Below are 25224 nucleotides of genomic sequence, written 5' to 3' on the forward strand. Positions count from 1 at the left end.
TCATTTTTGACGAAGACATCAAAGCACATACGGTGCATTAAATTTGATAGAACCCTTTGATCATGAACTTATCTTAATAAAAAGCGTCCCAGGAAGATAGAAACTCATTGTTGTTTATAATATAAGTGTATTAGGAAGATTAGATATCTAAAGTCGTTTTAGGTGGACAAGTCCAATACACCTTCACCAATATACCTTCACCTAAGACGACTTTATGAATCAGTGCTATCTACCAAAGATGACTTTATCAATGGTTATTGAGGCAGACAGCGCTCATTGATGTGGCCAGCTTATAGGTAAATGGCATTGACGAAATTATCTGAGGTAGATAGCACCCATTGATGAGGTCATCTTAGGTTGATGAAGTCATCTTAGGTCATCCTAGGTAGATAGCACACATTTATGAAGTCATCTTATAACACACATAGATGAAGTCACATTAGGTGGGTAGCACCCATTGATGAAGTCATCTTAGGTAGATAGCACCCATTGATGAAGGCATCTTAGGTTGTCGAGTCATCTTTGGTTATTTTAAATATATAGATAGCACACATTGATGAAGTCATCTTAGTTAGATAGCACACATAGATGAAGTCATCTTAGGTAGATAGCACCCATTGATGAAGTCATCTTGGGTAGATAGCAAACGTTGATGAAGTCATCTAAGGTAGATAGCAAACGTTGATGAAGTCATTTTAGGTGGATTGCAAACGTTGATAAAGTCATCTTAGGTAGATAGCACACGTTGATGAAGTCATCTTGGATAGATAGCACCCATTGATGAAGTCATCTTGGGTAGATAGCATACATTGATGAAGTCATATTAGGTAGATACTACACATTGATGAAGTCATCTTGGGTACCCAGCAAACACGAAACGTTTTCGACATCATTCGCATAAGGTTAGAAAAGGTTGCCAGAAAACTTTTAAATGTCGGGTTATATGAAGGGTATTAAACGTGTTCATAACTTTCAAAAACAGTTGTTGATTAACCCACTGCAAATATATTAACATAATGATATTTAAGTGTTGACAAAATATTTGGCAAAAAATGTTTGCTAAAAGTATTTTACAATAACATTTTGAAAACATTTTTAAAATGTTGTTGTAGTGTGTTTTATACAAACCCTTTGAAAACGTTTTCATGACCTTTATATAACCCGACATTTAATGTTATTAAAACGTTTTCATTTAAACCAAAGCCAAAAATATAGCATGTTTAAAATTTAAAAAACATTTTTGTTTGTGCTGGCTGGGTAAATAACACTCATTGATATGATGAAGTCATCTAAGGTAGATAACACCCATTGATGAAGTCGTCTTTGGTACATAACGCCCATTGTTGAAGTCATCTTAGGTAAATAACACCCATTGATGAAGTCATCTTAAATATATAACACCCACTGATGAAGTCATCTTATATAGGTATTGATGAAGTCATCTTAGATAGGTAAAACCCACTGATGAAGTCATCTTAGGTAGATAGCACCCATTGATGAAGTCATCTGAGGTAGATAGCACACACTGATGAAGTCATCTTAGGTAGATAGCACACATTGATGAAGTCATCTTAGGTAGATAGCACACAGTGATGAAGTCATCTTAGATAGGTAACACCCATTGATGAAGTCGTCTTAGGTAGATAACACCCATTGATATGATGAAGTCATCTTAGGTAGATAACGCACATTGATGAAGGCGTCTTAGTTAGATAACACCCATTGATATGATGAAGTCATCTTAGGTAGATAACGCTCATTGATGAAGTAATCATCTTAGGTAGACATCGGTTATGGGGGTTATCTTATAGGTATATCTGATATAGCACTGATTGAAGTCATCTCAGATAACAGTCATTGACAAAGTCGTCTTAGCCAAGCCTCTGATGAAGTCATCATCTGAAGTAGATAACAACTTCAACACCACCTTAGTCTTTAACACATGCACCCAAACAAGCGGTGAAGCATGGCTGAAGTACCATGCACACCCGGTACCCGCCATGGGTGCTGCTATCAACTGAATATAGCGCCACCTGATTCGAATTACAGGAGACGGGTATGTGAGCCACCAAGCGTGCTTTTTGCTGGGCAGTGCGCGGCGTGCTGCAAACAGTAACTTTAAATTGAATTTTTCGGTTTCGGTGGGTGCCATGCTATCTACCTACCGGTCATCATTGATTGCTGTCTACCTCATAACGCTATCTAACGATTTGTACCTACTGACTGCTGTCCACCAAAGATACTTAAATGATTTCATCATTGCTTATAAATATTGGTCATATTGCACTCACTCCTTGATGATAATGGTCGTAAGCACAGGTTATCGAGCTCATTTTAGGAAAACAAAGCAAGTGATTGATGAAGCCATTTCTTGTCAATTATTGACGAAGACATCAAAGCACATAATGATACATTAAATTTGATAGAACCCTTTGATCATGAACTTATCTTACTAAAAGTCGTCCCAGGAAGATATAAACTAATTGTTGTTTATAATTGAAGTGTATTAGGAAGATTAGACGTCCGAAGTCGTTTTAGGTGGACAGGTGCACCTCCATCAATATACCTTTACATACCTAAGACGACTTTATTAATCAGTGGTATCTACCAAAGATGACTTTATCAATGGTTATTGAGGCAGACAGCGCTCATTGATGTGGTCAGCTTAGGTTGATGAAGTCATCTTAGGTCATCCTAGGTAGATAGCACACATTGATGAAGTCATCTTATAGCACACATAGATGAAGTCACCTTAGGTGGGTAGCACCCATTGATGAAGTCATCTTTGGTAGATAGCACCCATTGATGAAGGCATCTTAGGTTGTTGAGTCATCTTTGGTTATTTTAAATATAGATAGCACACATTGATGAAGTCATCTTAGTTAGATAGCACACATAGATGAAGTCATCTTAGGTAGATAGCACCCATTGATGAAGTCATCTTAGTTAGATAGCACACATAGATGAAGTCATCTTAGGTAGATAGCACCCATTGATGAAGTCATCTTGAGTAGATAGCAAACGTTGATGAAGTCATCTAATGTAGATAGCAAACGTTGATGAAGTCATTTAGGTGGGTAGCAAACGCTGATGAAGTCATCTTAGGTAGATAGCACACGTTGATGAAGTCATCTTGGATAGATAGCACCCATTGATGAAGTCATCTTGGGTAGATAGCATACATTGATGAAGTCATATTAGGTAGATACTACACATTGATGAAGTCATCTTGGGTAGATAACACCCATTGATGAAGTCGTCTTAGGTACCCAGCAAACACAAAACGTTTTCGACATCATTCGCATAAGGTTAGAAAAGGTTGCCAGAAAACCTTTAAATGTCGGGTTATATGAAGGGTATTAAACGTTTTCATAACTTTCAAAAACAGTTGTTGATAACCCACTGCAAATATTCTAACATAATGATATTTGATCGTTGACAAAATATTTGGCAAAAAATGTTTGCTAAAAATATTTTACAATAACATTTTGAAAACATTTTTAAAATGCTGTTGTAGTGTGTTTTATACAAACCCTTTGAAAACGTTTTCATGACCTTTATATAACCCGACATTTAATGTTATTAAAACGTTTTCATTTAAACCAAAGCCCAAAATATAGCATGTTTAAAATTTAAAAAACATTTTTGTTTGTGCTGGCTGGGTAAATAACACTCATTGATATGATGAAGTCATCTAAGGTAGATAACACCCATTGATGAAGTCGTCTTTGGTACATAACGCCCATTGTTGAAGTCATCTTAGGTAGATAACACCCATTGATGAAGTCATCTTAAATATATAACACCCACTGATGAAGTCATCTTATATAGGTATTGATGAAGTCATCTTAGATAGGTAAAACCCACTGATGAAGTCATCTTAGGTAGATAGCACCCATTGATGAAGCCATCTTAGGTAGATAGCACACATTGATGAAGTCATCTTAGGTAGATAGCACACATTGATGAAGTCATCTTAGGTAGATAGCACACATTGATGAAGTCATCTTAGGTAGATAGCACAGTGATGAAGTCATCTTAGATAGGTAACACCCATTGATGAAGTCGTCTTAGGTAGATAACACCCACTGATATGATGAAGTCGTCTTAGGTAGATAATACCCATTGACTTGATAAAGTCATCTTAGGTACATAGCGCGCATTGATGAAGTCATCTTAGGTAGATAGCACAGTGACGAAGTCATCTTAGATAGGTAACACCCATTGATGAAGTCGTCTTAGGTAGATAACACCCATTGATATGATGAAGTCGTCTTAGGTAGATCATGATGCAGTCATGTCTACAGTAGAATTCAATTCGACCTTTGCAGGACTTAAACCCCATTAAAAGCTATTAAACCAAGATAACACTCATTGAAAACAGCTCAACTGATTAAATCATATCTTCTCTGGTTAAATACACACATCATATGTTTCTGCTTTTACACGTACAATGGAGCAATGCGCTGGGATTATAGTTTCAGTTGGGTGAACGATTATAAAGCGAGCGCTAGAGAACAATTATTGTGTGTGGTCTTTGTTTACGAAATGAGACAATACGTGCTTATTGTTAACCATCGTTCTTGAAAATGAGAAACATGGTGGTTTGCAGACTTAACACGGTTTGGAAATAATTTCTTCATATTTTTTGGTGTTATCTGTCGTTTACATATCCTTCCTAAAACACCAAAGTGCGAATATTTTCAAACATCTAAATTAGCTAAAAATTTAGGACATGTTACAAAACTATATTGTCTAGAATTTTAGAAGAGTACTTTTAATATTGGCCGGTTATTTTTCACACAGCGACGTTAACTAGGCAATGTACTATTACCTATAACATTAACTAAAACACCAAAGTGCGAATATTTCCAAACATCTAAATTAGCTAAAAATTTAGGACATGTTACAAAACTATATGTTCTAGACCTTTAGAAGAGTACTTTTGATATTGGCCGGTTATTTTTCACACAGCGACGTTAACTAGGCATATCCCCGTACTTTTAACGTAGGCTATTTGTAGAGGTCACGCGTCAATGGGAAAGAGCACTGTGTATTATGTATAGGAAAACGGACAGTAACTGCAGTATGGTCATCTTATAGGTATATAGCACTGATTGAAGTCATCTCAGCTCAGATAACATTCATTGACGAAGTCGTCTGAGTCAGGCCTCTGATGAAGTCATCATCTGAAGCAGCTAAGTCTTCAACATAATCTTTTGTCTTTAACACATGCCCCCAAACAAGCATAAAACTGAACTGATGGCTAAAGCGTTATGGTTTATATACATCCGCCATGGGTGCTACTATAAACTGAATATAGCGCCATCTAATTCGAATTACAGGAGAAGAGAGCCACCAAGTATGCTTTTTGCTTTAACTTTAAATTGAATTTTTCGGTTTCGGTGGGTGCCATGCTATCTATCTACCGGTCATCATTGATTGCTGTCTACCTCATAACGCTATCTAACGATTTGTACCTACTGACTGCTGTCCACCAAAGATACTTAAATGATTTCATCATTGCTTATAAATCTTGGTCATATTGCACTCACTCCTTGATGACAATGGTCGTAAGCACAGGTTATCGAGGTCCATTTTAGGAAAACAAAACAGGTGATTGATGAAGCCATTTCTTGTTAATTATAGACGAAGACATCAAAGCACATAATGATACATTAAATTTGATAGAACCCTTTGATCATGAACTTATCTTACTAAAAGTCGTCCCAGGAAGATAGAAACTCATTGTTGTTAATTATTGAAGTGGATTAGGAAGATTAGGAAGATTAGATGTCTAAAGTTGTTTTAGGTGGACAAGTCCAATGCAATACACCTTATACCTTCACCTAAGACGACTTTATGAATCAGTGCTATCTACCAAAGATGACTTTATCAATGGTTATTGAGGCAGACAGCGCTCATTGATGTGGTCAGCTTATGTAAATAGCATACATTGACGAAATTATCTTACGTAGATAGCACCCATTGATGAAGTCATCTTAGGAGGGCGCAACACTAAATCACTCCGCATTTTATGTAAGAACAAAATTCGGCTAATATAGTCCATAGTGAATATGAGATTGTAGCGACCATATCTACCGACATGTTCACTTTAAATCACTCAATATTGGCTCATATGAATTCGACAAGTGTCTTTAATGATAACATGCAGAAAAAACTGGACAATTGATCTCAAAAGCAATTTTCTGTGGCGGATTAAGAGAAAACCCGATTTTGAAATGCGAGTGGTGAGTTTAGTATATTTTTAGCTATTTTTTTTTTTTTTTCAAAATAGCGAAAAAAATCAATGGTCATCGATATATGCCGACAAAAGTTTTGGAATCTAGAGAAACAGAGCTTTAATTTGATACCAAATTAATTTTGCCAAGTATTGCAGGGACGCCAGAAATGGCGCTTGAAGTAGGCCGAATCCACACGTTATCCTATGGGACGCTGAATTAGTGCTGCGCCTCCTTGTAACGGCCGTCGTTATGAACGCGTTCCTTTTACATTCTTCGCGCAAAATAAGAGATGCGCTTCACAAAATGTGTTCTATTTCAATCATTATGATAAACAAAGATTACAAAAAGTCATCCTCATGAAAAATTATTGGAAAAAACACTTTATTGGCCGAGTAGGCGCCTGCAAAGTCTAGATATGCGTCCAAAAATGATCAAAAAGGCTCAAAAATGGATTTTAAGGTTAATAGACATTGTTAATCTGCATGAAGCCGTTTTGCTGAATATTCAGTAGGCCTACGCAAAAAGATCGTAATTGTTACCACTGGAACGGGGGGTATTTATACTTCAGACTCAGTAATAAATGATTTACAAAACAAAATAGCAACACTGATAATCTAGAAAAGAAATTAAACTTGGTTCAAAGACGTGCTCAAATTGTCGTCTGTCACTAATTGAGTGAGTTTTGTAAAAACTTTCGCATATTGGAGGAAAAGTCGAAATATTCGATTTTCGGCATTTCGGCACTGATCTTTAAAACATCATTTCTTTTGAACGGAATGTCGCAGAGACATGAAATCTTCGGTGTTGAGCTTCAAATTTTCTGTAGTTTACTTAATGAGTAATAAATGTGGATTTTAAAACTTTTAACACCTTATAAGAGGGCGCAACACTAAATCACTCCGCATTTTATGTAAGAACGAAATTCGGCTAATATAGTCCATAGTGAATATGAGATTGTAGCGACCATATCTACCGACATGTTCACTTTAAATCACTCAATATTGGCTCATATGAATTCGACAAGTGTCTTTAATGATAACATGCAGAAAAAACTGGACAATTGATCTCAAAAGCAATTTTCTGTGGCGGATTAAGAGAAAACCCGATTTTGAAATGCGAGTGGTGAGTTTAGTATATTTTTAGCTATTTTTTTTTGCACCGCAAAATAGCGAAAAAAGTCAATGGTCATCGATATATGCCGACAAAAGTTTTGGAATCTAGAGAAACAGAGCTTTAATTTGATACCAAATTAATTTTGCCAAGTATTGCAGGGACGCCAGAAATGGCGCTTGAAGTAGGCCGAATCCACACGTTATCCTATGGGACGCTGAATTAGTGCTGCGCCTCCTTGTAACGGCCGTCGTTATGAACGCGTTCCTTTTACATTCTTCGCGCAAAATAAGAGATGCGCTTCACAAAATGTGTTCTATTTCAATCATTATGATAAACAAAGATTACAAAAAGTCATCCTCATGAAAAATTATTGGAAAAAACACTTTATTGGCCGAGTAGGCGCCTGCAAAGTCTAGATATGCGTCCAAAAATCATCAAAAAGGCTCAAAATGGATTTTAAGGTTAATAGACATTGTTAATCTGCATGAAGCCGTTTTGCTGAATATTCAGTAGGCCTACGCAAAAAGATCGTAATTGTTACCACTGGAACGGGGGTATTTATACTTCAGACTCAGTAATAAATGATTTACAAAACAAAATAGCAACACTGATAATCTAGAAAAGAAATTAAACTTGGTTCAAAGACGTGCTCAAATTGTCGTCTGTCACTAATTGAGTGAGTTTTGTAAAAACTTTCGCATATTGGAGGAAAAGTCGAAATATTCGATTTTCGGCATTTCGGCACTGATCTTTAAAACATCATTTCTTTTGAACGGAATGTCGCAGAGACATGAAATCTTCGGTGTTGAGCTTCAAATTTTCTGTAGTTTACTTAATGAGTAATAAATGTGGATTTTAAAAACTTTTAACACCTTATAAGAGGGCGCAACACTAAATCACTCCGCATTTTATGTAAGAACGAAATTCGGCTAATATAGTCCATAGTGAATATGAGATTGTAGCGACCATATCTACCGACATGTTCACTTTAAATCACTCAATATTGGCTCATATGAATTCGACAAGTGTCTTTAATGATAACATGCAGAAAAAAACTGGACAATTGATCTCAAAAGCAATTTTCTGTGGCGGATTAAGAGAAAACCCGATTTTGAAATGCGAGTGGTGAGTTTAGTATATTTTTAGCTATTTTTTTTTGCACCGCAAAATAGCGAAAAAAGTCAATGGTCATCGATATATGCCGACAAAAGTTTTGGAATCTAGAGAAACAGAGCTTTAATTTGATACCAAATTAATTTTGCCAAGTATTGCAGGGACGCCAGAAATGGCGCTTGAAGTAGGCCGAATCCACACGTTATCCTATGGGACGCTTATTTAGTGTTGCGCCCCCTTGTAACGGCCGTCGTTATGAACGCGTTCCTTTACATTCTTCGCGCAAAATAAGAGATGCGCTTCACAAAATGTGTTCTATTTCAATCATTATGATAAACAAAGATTACAAAAAGTCATCCTCATGAAAAATTATTGGAAAAAACACTTTATTGGCCGAGTAGGCGCCTGCAAAGTCTAGACATGCGTCCAAAAATCATCAAAAAGGCTCAAAAATGGATTTTAAGGTTAATAGACATTGTTAATCTGCATGAAGCCGTTTTGCTGAATATTCAGTAGGCCTACGCAAAAAGATCGTAATTGTTACCACTGGAACGGGGGGTATTTATACTTCAGACTCAGTAATAAATGATTTACAAAACAAAATAGCAACACTGATAATCTAGAAAAGAAATTAAACTTGGTTCAAAGACGTGCTCAAATTGTCGTCTGTCACTAATTGAGTGAGTTTTGTAAAAACTTTCGCATATTGGAGGAAAAGTCGAAATATTCGATTTTCGGCATTTCGGCACTGATCTTTAAAACATCATTTCTTTTGAACGGAATGTCGCAGAGACATGAAATCTTCGGTGTTGAGCTTCAAATTTTCTGTAGTTTACTTAATGAGTAATAAATGTGGATTTTGCAAACTTTTAACACCTTATAAGAGGGCGCAACACTAAATCACTCCGCATTTTATGTAAGAACGAAATTCGGCTAATATAGTCCATAGTGAATATGAGATTGTAGCGACCATATCTACCGACATGTTCACTTTAAATCACTCAATATTGGCTCATATGAATTCGACAAGTGTCTTTAATGATAACATGCAGAAAAAAACTGGACAATTGATCTCAAAAGCAATTTTCTGTGGCGGATTAAGAGAAAACCCGATTTTGAAATGCGAGTGGTGAGTTTAGTATATTTTTAGCTATTTTTTTTTGCACCGCAAAATAGCGAAAAAAGTCAATGGTCATCGATATATGCCGACAAAAGTTTTGGAATCTAGAGAAACAGAGCTTTAATTTGATACCAAATTAATTTTGCCAAGTATTGCAGGGACGCCAGAAATGGCGCTTGAAGTAGGCCGAATCCACACGTTATCCTATGGGACGCTGAATTAGTGCTGCGCCTCCTTGTAACGGCCGTCGTTATGAACGCGTTCCTTTTACATTCTTCGCGCAAAATAAGAGATGCGCTTCACAAAATGTGTTCTATTTCAATCATTATGATAAACAAAGATTACAAAAAGTCATCCTCATGAAAAATTATTGGAAAAAACACTTTATTGGCCGAGTAGGCGCCTGCAAAGTCTAGATATGCGTCCAAAAATCATCAAAAAGGCTCAAAAATGGATTTTAAGGTTAATAGACATTGTTAATCTGCATGAAGCCGTTTTGCTGAATATTCAGTAGGCCTACGCAAAAGATCGTAATTGTTACCACTGGAACGGGGGGGTATTTATACTTCAGACTCAGTAATAAATGATTTACAAAACAAAATAGCAACACTGATAATCTAGAAAAGAAATTAAACTTGGTTCAAAGACGTGCTCAAATTGTCGTCTGTCACTAATTGAGTGAGTTTTGTAAAAACTTTCGCATATTGGAGGAAAAGTCGAAATATTCGATTTTCGGCATTTCGGCACTGATCTTTAAAACATCATTTCTTTTGAACGGAATGTCGCAGAGACATGAAATCTTCGGTGTTGAGCTTCAAATTTTCTGTAGTTTACTTAATGAGTAATAAATGTGGATTTTAAAAACTTTTAACACCTTATAAGAGGGCGCAACACTAAATCACTCCGCATTTTATGTAAGAACGAAATTCGGCTAATATAGTCCATAGTGAATATGAGATTGTAGCGACCATATCTACCGACATGTTCACTTTAAATCACTCAATATTGGCTCATATGAATTCGACAAGTGTCTTTAATGATAACATGCAGAAAAAAACTGGACAATTGATCTCAAAAGCAATTTTCTGTGGCGGATTAAGAGAAAACCCGATTTTGAAATGCGAGTGGTGAGTTTAGTATATTTTTAGCTATTTTTTTTTGCACCGCAAAATAGCGAAAAAAGTCAATGGTCATCGATATATGCCGACAAAAGTTTTGGAATCTAGAGAAACAGAGCTTTAATTTGATACCAAATTAATTTTGCCAAGTATTGCAGGGACGCCAGAAATGGCGCTTGAAGTAGGCCGAATCCACACGTTATCCTATGGGACGCTGAATTAGTGCTGCGCCTCCTTGTAACGGCCGTCGTTATGAACGCGTTCCTTTTACATTCTTCGCGCAAAATAAGAGATGCGCTTCACAAAATGTGTTCTATTTCAATCATTATGATAAACAAAGATTACAAAAAGTCATCCTCATGAAAAATTATTGGAAAAAAACACTTTATTGGCCGAGTAGGCGCCTGCAAAGTCTAGATATGCGTCCAAAAATCATCAAAAAGGCTCAAAAATGGATTTTAAGGTTAATAGACATTGTTAATCTGCATGAAGCCGTTTTGCTGAATATTCAGTAGGCCTACGCAAAAAGATCGTAATTGTTACCACTGGAACGGGGGGGGGGGTATTTATACTTCAGACTCAGTAATAAATGATTTACAAAACAAAATAGCAACACTGATAATCTAGAAAAGAAATTAAACTTGGTTCAAAGACGTGCTCAAATTGTCGTCTGTCACTAATTGAGTGAGTTTTGTAAAAACTTTCGCATATTGGAGGAAAAGTCGAAATATTCGATTTTCGGCATTTCGGCACTGATCTTTAAAACATCATTTCTTTTGAACGGAATGTCGCAGAGACATGAAATCTTCGGTGTTGAGCTTCAAATTTTCTGTAGTTTACTTAATGAGTAATAAATGTGGATTTTAAAAACTTTTAACACCTTATAAGAGGGCGCAACACTAAATCACTCCGCATTTTATGTAAGAACGAAATTCGGCTAATATAGTCCATAGTGAATATGAGATTGTAGCGACCATATCTACCGACATGTTCACTTTAAATCACTCAATATTGGCTCATATGAATTCGACAAGTGTCTTTAATGATAACATGCAGAAAAAACTGGACAATTGATCTCAAAAGCAATTTTCTGTGGCGGATTAAGAGAAAACCCGATTTTGAAATGCGAGTGGTGAGTTTAGTATATTTTTAGCTATTTTTTTTGCACCGCAAAATAGCGAAAAAAGTCAATGGTCATCGATATATGCCGACAAAAGTTTTGGAATCTAGAGAAACAGAGCTTTAATTTGATACCAAATTAATTTTGCCAAGTATTGCAGGGACGCCAGAAATGGCGCTTGAAGTAGGCCGAATCCACACGTTATCCTATGGGACGCTGAATTAGTGCTGCGCCCCCTTGTAACGGCCGTCGTTATGAACGCGTTCCTTTTACATTCTTCGCGCAAAATAAGAGATGCGCTTCACAAAATGTGTTCTATTTCAATCATTATGATAAACAAAGATTACAAAAAGTCATCCTCATGAAAAATTATTGGAAAAAACACTTTATTGGCCGAGTAGGCGCCTGCAAAGTCTAGACATGCGTCCAAAAATCATCAAAAGGCTCAAAAATGGATTTTAAGGTTAATAGACATTGTTAATCTGCATGAAGCCGTTTTGCTGAATATTCAGTAGGCCTACGCAAAAAGATCGTAATTGTTACCACTGGAACGGGGGGTATTTATACTTCAGACTCAGTAATAAATGATTTACAAAACAAAATAGCAACACTGATAATCTAGAAAAGAAATTAAACTTGGTTCAAAGACGTGCTCAAATTGTCGTCTGTCACTAATTGAGTGAGTTTTGTAAAAACTTTCGCATATTGGAGGAAAAGTCGAAATATTCGATTTTCGGCATTTCGGCACTGATCTTTAAAACATCATTTCTTTTGAACGGAATGTCGCAGAGACATGAAATCTTCGGTGTTGAGCTTCAAATTTTCTGTAGTTTACTTAATGAGTAATAAATGTGGATTTTAAAACTTTTAACACCTTATAAGAGGGCGCAACACTAAATCACTCCGCATTTTATGTAAGAACGAAATTCGGCTAATATAGTCCATAGTGAATATGAGATTGTAGCGACCATATCTACCGACATGTTCACTTTAAATCACTCAATATTGGCTCATATGAATTCGACAAGTGTCTTTAATGATAACATGCAGAAAAAAACTGGACAATTGATCTCAAAAGCAATTTTCTGTGGCGGATTAAGAGAAAACCCGATTTTGAAATGCGAGTGGTGAGTTTAGTATATTTTTAGCTATTTTTTTTTTTGCACCGCAAAATAGCGAAAAAAGTCAATGGTCATCGATATATGCCGACAAAAGTTTTGGAATCTAGAGAAACAGAGCTTTAATTTGATACCAAATTAATTTTGCCAAGTATTGCAGGGACGCCAGAAATGGCGCTTGAAGTAGGCCGAATCCACACGTTATCCTATGGGACGCTGAATTAGTGCTGCGCCTCCTTGTAACGGCCGTCGTTATGAACGCGTTCCTTTTACATTCTTCGCGCAAAATAAGAGATGCGCTTCACAAAATGTGTTCTATTTCAATCATTATGATAAACAAAGATTACAAAAAGTCATCCTCATGAAAAATTATTGGAAAAAACACTTTATTGGCCGAGTAGGCGCCTGCAAAGTCTAGATATGCGTCCAAAAATAATCAAAAAGGCTCAAAAATGGATTTTAAGGTTAATAGACATTGTTAATCTGCATGAAGCCGTTTTGCTGAATATTCAGTAGGCCTACGCAAAAAGATCGTAATTGTTACCACTGGAACGGGGGGTATTTATACTTCAGACTCAGTAATAAATGATTTACAAAACAAAATAGCAACACTGATAATCTAGAAAAGAAATTAAACTTGGTTCAAAGACGTGCTCAAATTGTCGTCTGTCACTAATTGAGTGAGTTTTGTAAAAACTTTCGCATATTGGAGGAAAAGTCGAAATATTCGATTTTCGGCATTTCGGCACTGATCTTTAAAACATCATTTCTTTTGAACGGAATGTCGCAGAGACATGAAATCTTCGGTGTTGAGCTTCAAATTTTCTGTAGTTTACTTAATGAGTAATAAATGTGGATTTTAAAAACTTTTAACACCTTATAAGAGGGCGCAACACTAAATCACTCCGCATTTTATGTAAGAACGAAATTCGGCTAATATAGTCCATAGTGAATATGAGATTGTAGCGACCATATCTACCGACATGTTCACTTTAAATCACTCAATATTGGCTCATATGAATTCGACAAGTGTCTTTAATGATAACATGCAGAAAAAACTGGACAATTGATCTCAAAAGCAATTTTCTGTGGCGGATTAAGAGAAACCCGATTTTGAAATGCGAGTGGTGAGTTTAGTATATTTTTAGCTATTTTTTTTTGCACCGCAAAATAGCGAAAAAAGTCAATGGTCATCGATATATGCCGACAAAAGTTTTGGAATCTAGAGAAACAGAGCTTTAATTTGATACCAAATTAATTTTGCCAAGTATTGCAGGGACGCCAGAAATGGCGCTTGAAGTAGGCCGAATCCACACGTTATCCTATGGGACGCTGAATTAGTGCTGCGCCTCCTTGTAACGGCCGTCGTTATGAACGCGTTCCTTTTACATTCTTCGCGCAAAATAAGAGATGCGCTTCACAAAATGTGTTCTATTTCAATCATTATGATAAACAAAGATTACAAAAAGTCATCCTCATGAAAAATTATTGGAAAAAACACTTTATTGGCCGAGTAGGCGCCTGCAAAGTCTAGATATGCGTCCAAAAATCATCAAAAAGGCTCAAAAATGGATTTTAAGGTTAATAGACATTGTTAATCTGCATGAAGCCGTTTTGCTGAATATTCAGTAGGCCTACGCAAAAGATCGTAATTGTTACCACTGGAACGGGGGGTATTTATACTTCAGACTCAGTAATAAATGATTTACAAAACAAAATAGCAACACTGATAATCTAGAAAAGAAATTAAACTTGGTTCAAAGACGTGCTCAAATTGTCGTCTGTCACTAATTGAGTGAGTTTTGTAAAAACTTTCGCATATTGGAGGAAAAGTCGAAATATTCGATTTTCGGCATTTCGGCACTGATCTTTAAAACATCATTTCTTTTGAACGGAATGTCGCAGAGACATGAAATCTTCGGTGTTGAGCTTCAAATTTTCTGTAGTTTACTTAATGAGTAATAAATGTGGATTTTAAAACTTTTAACACCTTATAAGAGGGCGCAACACTAAATCACTCCGCATTTTATGTAAGAACGAAATTCGGCTAATATAGTCCATAGTGAATATGAGATTGTAGCGACCATATCTACCGACATGTTCACTTTAAATCACTCAATATTGGCTCATATGAATTCGACAAGTGTCCTAAATGATCACATGCAGAAAAAACTGGACAATTGATCTCAAAAGCAATTTTCTGTGGCGGATTAAGAGAAAACCCGATTTTGAAATGCGAGTGGTGAGTTTAGTATATTTTTAGCTATTTTTTTGCACCGCAAAATAGCGAAAAAAAGTCAATGGTCATCGATATATGCCGACAAAAGTTTTGGAATCTAGAGAAACAGAGCTTTAATTTGATACCAAATTAATTTTGCCAAGTATTGCAGGGACGCCAGAAATGGCGCTTGAAGTAGGCCGAATCCACACGTTATCCTATGGGACGCTGAATTAGTGCTGCGCCCCCTTGTAACGGCCGTCGTTATGAACGCGTTCCTTTTACATTCTTCGCGCAAAATAAGAGATGCGCTTCACAAAATGTGTTCTATTTCAATCATTATGATAAACAAAGATTACAAAAAGTCATCCTCATGAAAAATTATTGGAAAAAACACTTTATTGGCCGAGTAGGCGCCTGCAAAGTCTAGACATGCGTCCAAAAATCATCAAAAAGGCTCAAAAATGGATTTTAAGGTTAATAGACATTGTTAATCTGCATGAAGCCGTTTTGCTGAATATTCAGTAGGCCTACGCAAAAAGATCGTAATTGTTACCACTGGAACGGGGGTATTTATACTTCAGACTCAGTAATAAATGATTTACAAAACAAAATAGCAACACTGATAATCTAGAAAAGAAATTAAACTTGGTTCAAAGACGTGCTCAAATTGTCGTCTGTCACTAATTGAGTGAGTTTTGTAAAACTTTCGCATATTGGAGGAAAAGTCGAAATATTCGATTTTCGGCATTTCGGCACTGATCTTTAAAACATCATTTCTTTTGAACGGAATGTCGCAGAGACATGAAATCTTCGGTGTTGAGCTTCAAATTTTCTGTAGTTTACTTAATGAGTAATAAATGTGGATTTTAAAAACTTTTAACACCTTATAAGAGGGCGCAACACTAAATCACTCCGCATTTTATGTAAGAACGAAATTCGGCTAATATAGTCCATAGTGAATATGAGATTGTAGCGACCATATCTACCGACATGTTCACTTTAAATCACTCAATATTGGCTCATATGAATTCGACAAGTGTCTTTAATGATAGCATGCAGAAAAAAACTGGACAATTGATCTCAAAAGCAATTCTCTGTGGCGGATTAAGAGAAAACCCGATTTTGAAATGCGAGTGGTGAGTTTAGTATATTTTTAGCTATTTTTTTTGCACCGCAAAATAGCGAAAAAAAGTCAATGGTCATCGATATATGCCGACAAAAGTTTTGGAATCTAGAGAAACAGAGCTTTAATTTGATACCAAATTAATTTTGCCAAGTATTGCAGGGACGCCAGAAATGGCGCTTGAAGTAGGCCGAATTCACACGTTATCCTATGGGACGCTGAATTAGTGCTGCGCCCCCTTAGGTAGACAGCACCCATTGATGAAGTCCTCTTATGTAGATAGCACCCATTGATGACGTCATCGTAGGTAGAAAGCACCCATTGATAAAGTCATCGAAGGTAGATAGCACCCATTGATGAAATCATCGTAGGTTGATAAAGTCATCTTAGGTAGATAGCACACATTGATGAAGTCATCTGAGGTTGATAGCACACATAGATGAAGTCATCTTAGGTAGATAGCACCCATTGATGAAGTTATCTTAGATAGATAGCACCCGCTGAAAGAAGTCATCTTGGGTAGATAGCAAACGTTGATGACGTCATCTTCGGTAGATAGCACACGTTGATGAAGTCATCTAGGGTAGATAGCAAAGCATGCTTTTTGCTGGACAGTGTGCGACGTGCTGCTTCATGTGCTGCATTAAGTCATCTTAGATACGTAACACCCATTGATGAAGTCGTCTTAGTAGATAACACCCATTGATGAAGTCATCTTAGGTAGATAACACCCATTGATGAAGTCGTCTTATGTAGATAGCACCCATTGATGAAGTCGTCTTAGTTAGATAGCACACATAGATGAAGTCATCTTTGGTAGATAGCACCCATTGATGAAGTAATCTTAGGTAGATAGCCTAGCACACGTTGATGAAGTCATCTTGGGTAGATAGCAAACGTTGATGAAGTTATTTTGGGTAGATAGCACACATTGATGAAGTCATCTTAGGTAGATAGCACTCGTTGATGAAGTCATCTTAGGTAGATAACAGCCATTGATGAAGTCATCTTAGGTAGATAACGCCCATTGATGAAGTTATCTTAGGTAGATAGCACCCGCTTAAAGAAGTCATCTTGGGTAGATAGCAAACGTTGATGACGTCATCTTCGGTAGATAGCACACGTTGATGAAGTCATCTAGGGTAGATAGCACACGTTGATGAAGTCATCTAGGGTAGATAGCAAAGCATGCTTTTTGCTGGACAGTGTGCGACGTGCTGCTTCATGCTGCTTCATGTGCTGCATAAAGACATCTTAGATACGTAACACCCATTGATGAAGTCGTCTTAGGTAGATAACACCCATTGATGAAGTCATCTTAGGTAGATAACACCCATTGATGAAGTCGTCTTATGTAGATAGCACCCATTGATGAAGTCATCTTAGTTAGATAGCACACATAGGGGCGACGAAGTCATATTTGGTAGATAGCACCCATTGATGAAGTAATCTTAGGTAGATAGCCTAGCACACGTTGATGAAGTCATCTTGGGTAGATAGCAAACGTTGATGAAGTCATTTTGAGTAGATAGCACACATTGATGAAGTCATCTTAGGTAGATAACACCCATTGATGAAGTCATCTTAGGTAGATAACACCCATTAATAAAGTCGTCTTAGGTAGATAACACCCATTAAAGTCATCTTGGGTAGATGAAGTAATCATCTTATAAGTATCTGATATAGCACTGATTGAACTCATCTCAGATAACAGTGATTGACGAAGTCGTCTCAGTCAAGCCTCTGATGAAGTCATCATCTTAAGTAGATAAGAACTTCAGCATAACCTTAGTCTTTAACACATGCACCCAAACAAGCTGTGAAACTTGGCTGAAGTGTCATGGTTTATGCACATCCGCCACGGTTCCTGTTATCAACTGAATATAGCGCCACCTAATTCGAATTACAGAAGAAGAGTAGGTTGAGCCACCAAGTATGCTTTTTGCTGGGCAGAGTGCGGCGTGCTGCAAACAGTAACTTTAAATAAATTTTTCTCGGTTTCGGTGGGTGCCATGCTCTCTACATAAAGACGACTTTATGAATCAGTGCTATCTACCTAAGATAACTTTATCAATTGTTATTGAGGCAGACAGCGCTCATTGATGTGGTCAGCTTAGGTATAGCATACATTGACGATGACGAAATTATCTTAGGTAAATAGCATCCATTGATGAAGTCGTCTTATGTAGATTGCACCCATTGATGAAGTCATCTTATGTAGATAGTACCCATTGATGAAGTCATCATAGGTTGATAAAGTCATCTTAGGTAGATAGCACACATTGATGAAGTCATCTTAGGTAGATAGCACACATAGATGAAGTAATCGTAGGTAGATAGCACCCATTGATGAAGTAATCTTAGGTATATAGCCTAGCACACGTTGATGAAGTCATCTTGGGTAGATAGCAAACGTTGATGAAGTCATTTTGGGTTGATAGCAACATTGATGAAGTCATCTTATGTATATAGCACACGTTGAGGTCATCTTGGGTAGATAGCACCCATTGATGAAGTCATCTTGGGCAGGTAGCACACATTGATGAAGTCATCTTAGGTAGATAGCACCCATTGATGAAGTCATCTTAGGCAGATAGCACTCACTGATGAAGTCAATTCAGGTAGATAGCACCCATTGATGAAGTCATCTTAGGTAGATAGCACACGTTGATGAAGTCATCTTAGGTAGATATCACCCATTATTGATGAAGTAATCTTAGGTAGATAGCACCCATTAATGAAGTCATCTTAGGTAGATATCACACGTTGATGAAGTCATCTTATGTAGATAGCACACGTTGATGAAGTCATCTTAGGTAGATAGCACACGTTGATGAAGTCGTCTTAGGTAGATAACACCCACTGATGAAGTCATCTTAGGTAGATAGCACCCATTGATGAAGTCGTCTTAGGTAGATAGCACTCACTGATGAAGTCATCTTAGGTAGATAACACACGTTGATGAAGTCATCTTAGGTAGATATCACCCATTGATGAAGTAATCTTAGGTAGATAGCACCCATTAATGAAGTCATAGGTAGATAGCACACGTTGATGAAGTCATCTTATGTAGATAGCACACGTTGATGAAGTCATCTTAGGTAGATAGCACACGTTGATGAAGTCGTCTTAGGTAGATAACACCACTGATGAAGTCATCTTAGGTAGATAGCACCCATTGATGAAGTCCTCTTAGGTAGATAGCACTCACTGATGAAGTCATCTTAGGTAGATAACACACGTTGATGAGGTCCTCTTAGGTAGATAGCACGCGTTTATGAAGTCATCTTGGGTAGGCATAGGCCTATATGGATGCAGTCATCTTGTGTTACAGCACTTATTGAGAAATATTATAAGATCACTTTATGAATGCTACCTTCCTGAGATGAGATAATTTTAGTAATTGCTTAAAAATGAAGGATAAGTCATTGAATTTGTCATAAGGTATTTTTAAAATCCAAAATTTGGCAAAAACAATTAAAACAGCAGTTTTGACAAAATTGAAGCCCCTCTAAAATACATGTAGCTAACTTTTTCACTGACAAATGTGCAAAAAACTGATTTTTTTAAATGATTTTTACTATTTTCCGAATGAGCAAACCGCTGAATAGGTCTTTTGAGCTGACTTTGGCAATAATATAATGGTATAATGTACATTTAATTGAATTGGGGTTACACAGAAGATAAAGTGGGAAAGAAGAGAGAGAAGAACAGACAAAAAATTATATTTAATATGATAATTTTAAAAATCCCATTGATATTGATCAACTGCAGTTCAATAATGGAATCGGGCACAAATAATATTTCCTCACTTGTAGACAATAATTAATCAGGTGCATAGTAAAATGTATTCAATATGAACAGAATGATATTTTGTATTAAAAAAAAAAAATATTAATTTTACATTTTTTATGATTCATGATCATGTCTGCTTTATCGTGATTCATCAAGCATGTCAATACTACAATTATTGCTCTTTCATGGATACTTTTTAATCAAATCAGCAGATCATTTTAATAATGTGGAAAAACCACGACTTCAATCAAACTGAAACCACAACTAGCTAGAACCCGTTGACATGGTTGATGTGGCTACTTTTACATGATTATCTGACTCGATCAAACACAATTTGATTGACAATGCAGAAAAGGCAACGAAAAAAAAAAAAAAAACCACCCTACTCTATATAGGCTATTAGGCTACTTTTATATAAAAAGAATAATTTTTAAAGGGTTCTTCATTTTCCTCTAAATCAGGAGAACCAGTAGCGTAGCCAGCTGGGGGAAGGGGGGCAGACTGCCCCCTGACAAAAAATGAAAGAAAAAAGTGCCCTTTGACCAAAGGGCAAAGGAAAAGATAACGGGCAAGGAGCCCCTTTTCCATCAAAATTCACCCCGATCACGGGCCAAAATAGTGTAAAATACAAAATTTTTGCGGGCTGCGCGCGCACATTGTCCCAATAAAGCCATTTTCATCTTGATCATGGGCAAAAATAGTGTCAAATTCAAAATGTTTTTTGCGCGCTACTCACGCACATCGTCCCAATAATAGCTCGAAGACATGTACAGTCTCTCTAAAACAAAGATTGCATTTTTTTTTTTTTCAGCTGTGCCCTGTAATTTTATTTTGCCCCCCCCACCCTGACCAAGAAAGAAAGCTTGCTACGCCCCTGAGGAGAACCCTCGGACGGGACACTCTTCTGATGGATCTTTTGTGGTTCTCTGTAATTGTTCTCCAACGGGTTCTTGATTTTTCAGAAACCTTTTTGAGGGGTTCTAATGGAGGACTTGGTGTACATGTTGATATAATCATTCTTTCTTAGTGTGGCATCAAATAGGCGGTGTTACTTTTCGGGGGGTGGGGGGTGGGCAAAAAATTTCCGTCGCGAAAATTTTTCGGGGCCCCCCTTTACAGACCTCAAAAATTTCAGGGCCCCCTTTTTGACATGAAAATGATGGGTGAACCCCATAGAAAAGCATACAAACTCAATTTTTCCAGGAAAATTTGTGTTAATTTTTTCAGGCTGAAATTACCCGGTATGTCCCCCTTCACACCCACACACAGCTCCCCCCCGCTAAATCGTCATGCGAGGGTTAGGGTTATATGGTTAGGGATAGGGTTATAATTGGTTCGCAGGGTAGCATTATTATACCAGAATTATTCCCGGGAATAATTAGTACTAATAATTATTCCCATCCATCTCAAACAGTCACACACCACTCCCAGGACAGAAACCCACATAACATTTTAACGCTTGGAAAATAGTTGCATTGGGCGCGGTATGATTGAATTTTGCTGGTACTCAAATACGCCTCTCTCATTGCTCTGTACAGTTAACAATAGAGATCGGGGACCAAAATGTGCGTGTTTTGTCGCATAGATGAACCCGGAAGCTTAATGACAATATCGCCGTACACCGGACTGTGTGATGTGATACCAATGGCATGCTGCGTTGATTGATAGCCAACCAACAAGCAACAACTAACAAAGATTTTAACTACAAAATATCTCGGAAACTAGATCTTGTCGGAACTGTGAAGATTCGGAGGAGTGTGTCATCATCAGGAAGTCCTCTTTGGCGGCTTGTGGGTAAGTTAAACCTGACAATGTATGTGAGTAAATTACTGTGATTGTGATTTCAAACGAGACAACTTTCCACACTGACTGCATGACTGTGACTGTACATTGTGAGAATTCATATACACCGGTATGTACTATGAGACAGGCGATTTATACTTTCAGTCGAGTATTGGTCTCGTATTGGGTTTTGAGTACTTGGGCATGTTAGCTTATTAGCTTAAAATCAATAGTCAGTACTTGTCATTGTGTTTGTGATTTAAGCTTACTGTACATGTACCGGTAACCCAATAATTTTCACTTGAGTCCAGGCAGTGGCAGTGTCATTTACGCAAAATTCAGTAATTCTGTGTGTTGTCAGGGCATGCAGGGTGGCACAAGGAATTTATAGTTATACATTGTCTCTGTACAACATATAATAGTTCATACTATCACTAACACTCATGTTTATACTCACCTCAGAACAAATCTCCGGTCTGAAAATAAACAACTCCTCCAAGTTCCACGCACCCGTCGCACCTATGGCGACAATGCTTTTCGGGTAGCTGCACCCAGACTATGGAACTCTATCCAAACATCATTGCGCAAATGTAACTCTGTGTATGCTTTTAAAAAACAACTCAAAACTTACTTATATCCATCTATTAAGTAATTCACCGCCTCCTTGCTGATATTCTATATAGTGTTTTTGCCTAATTTTTAGAAATGGTTTTTAGCGTTCAGTTATGTTTCATAATAGTTTTTTACTTCTGTACATTATATAAAGTTTATGTTTTTATTTTGGTATTTATTTTAGGATGGTAATCATTACTTGTACATTGTACATGTATCATGTTTTTAACTGTTTCTTTTTTATGCTATGTGTGTATTTTTAAGGTTTTGATTGTTTAAAAAAAAAAATTTGTAGTTCTTAAGGTTGTTTTGTTTTGTTCAGCGCTTTGTCCTTTTGTAAAGGCGCTTTATAAATGCAGTTTAATAATAATAATAATAATAATAATAATAATAATAATAGTTATGCCAGGCATACCTTAGTTAACACATTTGCTAGTCAGCCAAATTCGCCGACAATGTCAATGCATATTTACATAGAAATTTAAAACAACTGGCGAAGAAGGAAACCTACATAAATATGTTTTCTATACTTCACTTGACCCAAATATATGATTTTTTATGGTGATAAGACAATCACACATGGAATTTTGGAGGGCTTTTGATAGCAGTTCCATTAAAAAAAGCTGCTATCATAATGAGACTAAGATCTAGAAACACCCCCGAAATGCCGTTTTGGGGAATTTTGCTAGCTGAATCTTTTGATGAAAGTCAATCTTTGACAAGATGTAACTTTGCTACGGAAAGTGCTATGAAAAAAAGGTTTTCAGTTTTGGCTTTGTTTACTCAAGGGCTTTAATTTGATATATAAAATGATGCAGTTTGATGGCAAATTTGAATTCACTTAGCATGCCGGTACCTACATATAAGACCGTTACCGTACTGCGAATTGTTGAAGGAATATTACAGAGTCAAGAATAGGATCCGTCACCTGTTGTTTGGGATCCCTCACAGTCTCCCAAAATATCAAACACCAAAAGCTTTGCATATATACTTTACTTAGTTTAGACTGACTGTCTTTTATCATGTTATGCACACGCTTGTTTTTTTTAATTCTGAAGTGTGGCTGGTTCCCATAAGCGTCATACACGTGACACAGCTAAAATAATTGACCGGGAGTCGGGGATCATTAAAATCATCAACATTTTTTTATTTCAAAATACGGATGCAAGCGGTCCAAATTTTGAGCCATAACATACAAGTTTATGTGGTGAACTAGTGTCAGGGTTGTTTCATCTATTCACTATATTGCACAAATCTATTTAGCAAAATCCCTATTGGTTTGTACAGGGCCTTTCAGTTTTAGCAAATTTTGTTTTCCGCATAGAAAATACCAATTTGCTTTTCCTTAAATTGGGAGTTTATTCCCAATTCATGAATCCCGATAAGAAATTGTTTCACCAAAAGGTATTTATTTATGACATGTTTTGTGATTTCCTCCAACAGTAAGTGTCCCCTTCGTGTCAGAGGGCATGATATGGAATTTGCAAATCCCGGCAAAAACAACCAATGCGATGAAGCGATCCATGGCAAGTAATTGCGTCATGTCAACTGACCGAATGTCAGTTCTGTTGTAGACTCGGTTCTCGGCCCTATACATGTACTAACTAAAGTCTGCACAAAAAGTAACGCAGCTGTTATGTAAGTACGCCTATAGCTTCAGAAAGTCATGTACCGGTACCGTAGTAATTGTTCCCACAATATTTCTACATAGTACCGGTAATAGAAAGAAGGATGGTTTATTTACGCGCATTTTGATACCACATTTATCAAATGTTGTTTAATATTAACAACACAGTAGTGCTTTTAAAGAAAAATTACCCAAATTTAAAAGTTGCCGTTTACAATGATCAATGGTTATTACGCAAGCATTGTGGCACGTAAAACCCTCCATTTATCTTCGCGCTGACTTCAAATCAATACAAATAGCTGCAACTTTTAAATTCAAGTATTTCTCTTTAAACACTGCTGTGTTGTTAATATTGAACGAAATTGGACAAGTGGGGTATCAAAATTTGCGAAAATAAATCATCCTCCTTTCTATGTTGAAATTTTGTTGAAAACGCTATAGGCGTTTTATAACAGCTGCGATGCTTTTTGTGCAGTCTTTACATATACATGTATGTATCTAAGATCAGACCCCATTGTGATTGTATTAATTGACACAACATGCGGTATCCAAGATAGAAAAAAATCTTTTAAAATTTGCTCATTGTGTAAGAAATTAGTTTCTTGTGTTTGTTATAATTCATAAAACTTTTGTAGACTAGGTTGTGACTCGTGAGTTTACTCGAGAAGTCTAGCTTCAAATTTGCTCATCGATAGAAGCAGAGTCTCAGGTGGACAGATGGGATTATTTATAACTAAACTGTCAATTTACAGGTGTTACACCAAAATGCAAAACTGACATGAGTGGAGAAACTTCATCAGAACGGTATACTCGGATATAAGTACCGGAGATCGACGATGATGATGAGAGCTTCACATTTGAGAATAGTCCATTGGTATCGGAATGTAGTTGAAATCGATAAAGCGTTACTCTAAAGCAAAGGAAGTTCCAAAGTAAACACAGCCGCTCACGATGAGCGTTTGCTTTAACTCAATGGACTTTAGCCCTGAATGCGACTAATTTTACAGTGCACTACTATGGATATCATTCCATTCTACTTCATCCAAAATATCCAAATAATCGACCCATTTATTTTCAACCACCAGTGCAGCACATTTCCTCATAATAGAGTAGATAT

The 25224-nt window shown here is 36.8% G+C and overlaps 1 protein-coding gene across 1 annotated transcript in view; it reads left to right on the plus strand.

The window, feature by feature from the left end:
• Positions 1-21646: 21646 nt before the first annotated feature.
• LOC140147205 (plexin-A2-like) overlaps positions 21647-25224 on the plus strand; it is a 141143-nt gene continuing 137565 nt past the window's right edge. The window contains exon 1 of the mRNA XM_072168985.1: positions 21647-21880. The gene's annotated coding sequence lies outside the window, so the exon portion shown is untranslated. The remainder of the gene's footprint in view (positions 21881-25224) is intronic.

Source organism: Amphiura filiformis, chromosome 3 (assembly GCF_039555335.1).
Source record: "Amphiura filiformis chromosome 3, Afil_fr2py, whole genome shotgun sequence".
NCBI classification, from domain to species: Eukaryota; Metazoa; Echinodermata; class Ophiuroidea; order Amphilepidida; family Amphiuridae; genus Amphiura; species Amphiura filiformis.